Below are 6,937 nucleotides of genomic sequence, written 5' to 3' on the forward strand. Positions count from 1 at the left end.
AAAGGGAGGGGGAGGCTCTGGGCTGTCAGAGCCTGCTCACCAGAGCACCTCAGGGCTCTGTGGGCAGATTTCTGGGAGGTAAAGCAGCCTCTAGGCTGCCCAGTTTACACCCACCTGTCACAGAATCACAGAATGGTTTGGGTTGGAAGGGACCTTTCAGATTATCCAGTTCCAACCCCCTGCCACGGGCAGGGGCACCCTGTACTAGACCAGGTTGCACCAAGTCCCATCCAACCTGGCCTTGAACACTGCCAGGGATGGGGCAGCCACAGCTCCTCTGAGCAACCTGTGGCAGAGCCTCACCACTCTCACAGGGAAGAGCTTCTTCCTAATGTCTAATCTAAATCTTCCCTCTTTCAGTTTAAAGCCAGTCCCCCTTGTTCCATCACTACAGGCCCTTGTAAAAAGCCCCTCTCCAGCTTTCTTGTTGGCCCCTTTAGGCACTGGAAGCTGCTTTAAGGTCTTCCTGGAGCCTTCTCTGAACAAGCCCAATTCTCTCAACCTGTCTCCAGAGCAGGGGTGCTCCATCCATCGGAGCATCTCTGTGGCTCCTCTGGAGATACTCTGACAGGGCCACATCCTCTCTTGTGTGTCCAAGTCCTTTTGGGCTTGACTCTCCATACGGGGAGAGCTGACAGTGCAGTAAAAGCAAAACTGACCCCTGAGCAAAGGGCCATCAAGAGCCCTGTGCCTGAAAAGCAGGCTGAAGTGGGACCTATGTTTTGTACCAGGTATCACTCAGACTGGTGGGAAAGAGAGAAAACTCATGCAGACAATGGAAAATGTAAGTGAGACTATTTCTGTGAGTATTTCCTGGTTTCCCCATTTACTAAATGTGTTGTGGAGAGGAACAGGAACAGCCAGTTCAAGATTTGGGGGAGGTGGGAGGGGAAGAGAAAATTGTGCAGAATCCTAAATCCAGACCCATTCTCCTCAAGTTTTTCAGGACTTGCTGCTGCAAGAAAGTTTGAGCCATTGCCCATAAAGGCAATAGAAACCCCAGTCAGGGACCCCTCCTGAGAGATTCAGATCTCACATCCTCATATACAATCGCGTGACCTATTAATAAAATCCATAGAAACCAATTCTGTATATACCAAATAACAGCAGATGGCTCCAGCCCAAACCGCTCCGGGTTCCCTCACTCCATAAATGATTTTTCCTAGGGCCAGCCGCGATCTTGATGTAATTGAATAGGTTTCACCCTTTTCTTTCTCCCTCCCCCTCCCCAGAATATTTGTGCAGCTTACAGAGAGACATCCAGGGGGACTGAGCTGTTGCTGGAAGGAACTTCTGACTCCAGCTTGCCTCATCCGTTAGGGAAGCAGCATAAGTCTATCTTAAGCCACCTGGCTTTGGGAAGGAGATTGCCTTTCTCTGCACCTTCCCTCTAACTCTTAACAGCTTTTAATAAAATCCTGGTAACTTGGCACATTCGAAATGCTTTGGCTGCTGCCCATCAGGGATGTATGTAATGAATTCTTGTGCTGCAGATGCCTTTCTGAAATAAAGCGTATGTGTTTACCTTGGGAACCAGGCACAGGACCCCAGGGCTTCAGGTTCAAGTATTATAAAGCGCTAAGAGACAAGCAGCTCCTTTAAACCTGCTGGGTTTAATGGGAATCAGTTAGGCAAGCACCAATTACTGTTGAGAACTTCTTCCAAGCAGCTTCTCCTTTCCAAACATATTCGATGCCCCGGAAATCCCTCTACAGGGACTTCAGATCTAGGGTGTTCCTAAACAATATAAGGATCATCATATGTGTAAAGACTGTTTCCATTGATGTCAACAGCTCTCTGCTGATGGGCGTGCTAAGTTTCTGCCCCAGATTCTGCCTCCTCTTGAAAACATTTACAAAGCCTGGCAGAAGAACAGGCGGAGGTGTGTGGCTCTGTGCGTAGTTTCACGTGTTCTCCTACAAATGCCGGCTGACAGACTTCACCATGTTTCTTCAGAGGAGTGAAACCCTGGTAAAGAGGCACAGAGGAGAGCACTGGTAAAACCAGTGTGCTGCACACAGTGGTTGTAGTGGCTTTGTACAGGGAAATAATATAGATGCAGGCTATTCTCTGTCCCTGAGGACAACACGGCATGCTTTGTACCCATGCAGCCAAACTCTCCCTTGTTCTCCAAAACAGTGTCCAAAATGCTCTTAGGAAACATTCTTTGGTGCATGCTGTCCCATGCCATGTTGGTGTATGTGCCAGCTAGTGAGATTAAAACAGTGCCACACATAAAATGTCTAGATGTGTGCTTTGCTTCTTCCTAGTTGACTGGTATACATACTGGGATGGAGGTGAATGACTACATCATCCTGATAGTATCTTCAGTGAAAAGTTTGATGGCACAAGTGGGTAATAGTGAGCTATAAGAAAAGCTGATGGCTCATCTACAGACCAAGAACTTTGCAAATCACAGCCCCAGGCTGTTCTTATTAATGCTTCTCCTTTGATGACGTAAGCATTAGTATTTGCTGTGGGGGGAAAAAGGGGAAGATATTTGGCGTTTCCCTAACTGCTCCTATTCCGGGCTATGTTAGGGTTCCTGCAGGAAGTGAACACAGGTCCCAGAGCACCGACCCAATTCTTCTGCGGCTAAGTATGCTCTGTCTAACCTGAAATTCTCCCATGCCTTCTGTTTGATATAATATCCTTTCTTACTTCCTGTCCTAAACGGCAGCATAAAGCTGTTGTGTGCTGTGAGACGTCTGTCAGGCTTTCCCATCGAGACGGCTGCATATTGGCGGTTGGTGAAATCATTCCTATACTTAGTTTGCAAACTGTATAGGAATGATTCCATCTTGGTGTAAAGAAAAGAAACTGATTCCTCACTCAGGAACTGTGCTGCTTCACAGCTGAAGGCTGAAGCTGGCAATGGGCTTGGGTGGGATTTCAGCACATAGACACAAGCCTGTGATGCTGAAACCTCTGCATGGCAGCTTCTGGGATTGGCAGACCTGTGTTAGCTGCAGCTCCTCCTCACCCCAGATTAATCATGGGTCTGCTGTTTGCTGTGGAAAAGCAGATGGAAAAAGGGGGATAGAACTGTCCTATGTCCCACCTAGTGATATTTCCCATAGAGAAGCCATATTGATTTTGCTTAAATATTTCCCACCTGTTCTGTCTGCTGCAAAGCTGAGCGATTTGGGTCTCCCTGATGGATAAAAAACCTGGTCAGTACCCACAGACCATACATGTCAGTGTTTCTGAGGGGTTTGTGCTGTTCCCAGAACATGCTTGAATGAATGCAGAGGTTTGCTGGGGACAGATCTTTGGGGATGGCATTTCATTGTACAAGAACCATGTAATGGAATGGTTGAGAAGGGTGTGAGTCAGGTTCAGATCCCTATTGCTGAGGGGCTGCATGATTCCCAGCTGCCTTTCTCTTCCTCTCCTGTTACATGAAACACTGCCTGGATGATCGACCATATGCTCTATGCATCAGATACTGAAATCTGCTGTATGAAAGCCTTCACAGCCAGGCAAGAGCAGCAAGTGATCTCTCCGGCTTGATGGGTTTTGAAACCTTTCCTCTTCCTTGGCAGGAAACAAACAGCAGATAACACCTCCTGCCCACACAACAAATTAACTTCGTGGTTAGAGCTTGGGTTTAAACCTCCTTGGGCTGAGGAGGAAATGCTGGGCTCTTTCCCGGGCTCGGTGTCTGGGACATACCTAGCATCCACTCCAGCCCAAAAGGTAGGTGGCAGCAGCAGCAACCGTATTTTAAAAGTAAAGGTTCAGTCCTGCACTTGGAAGGTAAAATTCATAGGCCTTGTCCTAGACAAGAGGGTTAAGAGCATGAAAACCAAAGAGCAGAGCAGAGGCACACTCTCCATGCACTGTTACCCATCGGCCACTTGGGAATACTGCAACACCCCATCTTGGAGGTTAAAAAGTTGCTCTGTGAAGGGGTCAGAGCAAAGGGGTGCCCCCCAGCCCTCTTTAGAACAGTGCTTGTGTTCATACACCTATCTGTATGCAGCTGACAGGAGGGATTTTTCAGATCTTAAGAAATAAACACAGAAGGCTAAGTGTGACACACAGAGGAAGACAGCAGCATGCAGCAGCCAGCAGAGTGGATCAACCGAAAGGAACAGGTTTTAACTCATATTTCTTTCAAGCTGGGTGTGACTACAGTGAGATTGAGTTGTGTGGATGTTTGGGGTTTTTTCCTGGTAGTCATCACATGCACTTTCATAGCTGAAGGTAAGTTTCCACGCTGTCTGTGTTCCATGACTCACCATGCCCAAACAGAGGGAAAAACATCTGCAAAAAAGACAAAGTGAAAGTGAAGAGGAGATGATTTCTGGGCGAGTTGTTAAGCTAATGCTGTTGGAGAGCATTTCTCTGTGATGCTTTTCATAAATGCACGGAGCCTGGAACTCCTGTTATCCAAACAGTACTTGCAAGGTGAATCTATGCATCACACTGATTAAAGGTGTGGAGCTGAAAGCCCTGGAGAGTTATACTACCTATCTATCTGCAAACAGAACCACTTCATTCTTCCTCAGGTAAGGTCAGGACTACCTCAGAATGTCTGTGGGCTCACCTGAATATTCTGGAAAATAGCACAAGAAATATTGCTGTTGTGGTATTCACAGCTAAAACTGCAAGAAAGCCAAAAATCACAGGGGATATCCTGCATTTCCATCCTGCCTTCCCAGATTGCTTGAAGAAAATCTTGATATTTTTCCTGAAAAGAACTAAAATTCCACCCATGCAGCTGGCTCCTGTTGAGTCTAAGGGATAAGAGAGGGACTGAAAGAGCATGGTCCAGACATGGGTGTAGGTATGTGCATCCTGCCTGCCCTGTTCTTTGTTGCCACGGACTTCAATAGGGTTTTGCTCCTCGAGAATATGAACCTATTTCTCCAGTCCCTCTCCCAGCTGTAAAGGAAACTGATCTACAGGGGTGTAGTCAGAGCTACCCATTATAATCAGTGGATTACAGCTGCCATTTCAATTGGTATTTTGCCATTGTTACTGTATTCTTGACACAGAAACTCCCACCACAACACTTCAGGTGTTTGTACTCCTACAGCTAAAAGGGAATCAAGAGCAGCCATCAAGCCTGAGTTTCTTTGTATTTTTCCCCATCCATCCACGTGGAGCTGGATTTTAGGTGACAGAAATCAAGGGAAAGAGACTCATTTACCACAACTGATCTCTCTCATTGGCCATAAACTTATCTGGGTGCATCAAGTGGAAACCTACAGTTTTTCCTTTACATCTGTCATGAGGGGGAAGAAATCACCAAAACAATCAAAACCTGACTGTTTACGCATGTTTTGGTTTATAAATGGACTTGTACAGAAAGTTGCAGTGCGGTTGCACAGACAGCTCGCATAAGTCCCTTATCACAAAAGCCATATGTCCTCATTTCCTCATCTGTGGTAAAATACAAGCAGAGCACTTTGATAATTAGGAAGCTGGAGGTAAACCACTCAGCATCCAGCAGTAGGGAAGTGTATATGGGTGAAGATTACAAAACACAAAACAAAGCAGTTTGGTTTTGAGCAGTGTCACTTGTCCATACAACTTTCCATGGCATGACTGTTGTTTGTGTATTAACAAGCCAGTTCCTCCACAGAGGTGATACCAAAGAAACTGGGAAAGTCTGAGAGATACCTGATCTTCCCCACTCAGTTTGCTCTGAGCTGGCAGCCTGGTTGCTCATCTCTGCTGGGGATTCATCCTTCCCTCAGGAAGGACTCAAAATTGGACCTCAAAATGCAGTGGACTAACCTGCTCCTATTTAAGTCCCTTTGAGATGATCTCCAGACACGTGGAAGGGAAGAAGAGTATCCATGGGTGGCCCTGTGAAAAGCTGCCTCATTGGATGGACAGCACAGTGGAGGATACCCTGTTCCCTGCAGGGAATATGGGAATATGGTTTCACCTGGGAAGAAGGAGCAGAAGGGTCCTACAGGACCCTTCAGACATTGTTTGGCTTCTCCCTTACCAAACACTTGGATGACTGTCACCTGTGTCCCTTCAGCCCTGGTAAGCCAAGCCAATGTCACTAACTTTTAACTTCACCCACATGTTTCCATAAAGCTACTAGCAGTTGAATAGAAACTAACTGAGTGCCTACAGTTAGCGCAGCTGCTGTTATAGCATGCCTGAATCCTTTCAATCTTTTTTTTTCTCTTTTCCAAAAGGGAGACATTTCCTAAATTTCAGATCAGCCAGCAATGGTGAAATGCCCTTTTGCCCAGCATGGTGTGCTTTGTGTAAGGGGTATTTATTTAATCCATCTGAAACTACATGAGAAAGGAGAGAAATATCCCGGCAGCGAGATAAGATGATTATCTTCCTGGCAAACAATGGGAACAGGGTCAAAATTAAAAATAATTTGATTGCAAATAGGAAGCCTAGTAAAGCAGCAGGGCTGGAGGAAACATGACTAATTTTTTTTAGCTTGTCTGAACTCACACAGCAAAGCTTTGCAAGAGCCATAACTTTGAAATGTAGATCTGTAGAAAACCCATGGGGGGAGGATGGCAACAATCCAACTGCAGTAGTACAATAGGGCTAAGTTAATGCAGCTGGTAGATCCGACATAAATGACTGAATAGCAACAGACAAAAGCTATTTTAGGTAGAATTTGGTGGGGACTACAGTAAATATGATCTGGGGAGGTGTGGAGAAAGTGAAGGCTTGGCTTTTTTTTTCTCAACTCTTGGTTTCTATTCCTTTGCCATTCTCCTTGGAAAAACGTGGCCAAACCATGATGCCAGTGTCACCTGCAGGGTCAGTACCAAGCTCCCCATACTGAGCCCGCAGGCCAATACTTCACACCCTTTGTCAATGTCAGTTCTTCCCATATCCAGCAGAGAACCTTACTTTTTGCAGGGGATAGAGGAGGTGGCTGCAGGATAATGATGACCTGGGGTTTGTCTCCAAGAGAAAATTCTAATAGATGTGAAACCTA

Source organism: Pezoporus flaviventris, unplaced genomic scaffold (assembly GCF_033815535.1).
Source record: "Pezoporus flaviventris isolate CSIRO_AGI_PZ_B2104156 unplaced genomic scaffold, CSIRO_AGI_Pfla_v1 ptg000079l, whole genome shotgun sequence".
NCBI lineage: Eukaryota > Metazoa > Chordata > Aves > Psittaciformes > Psittacidae > Pezoporus > Pezoporus flaviventris.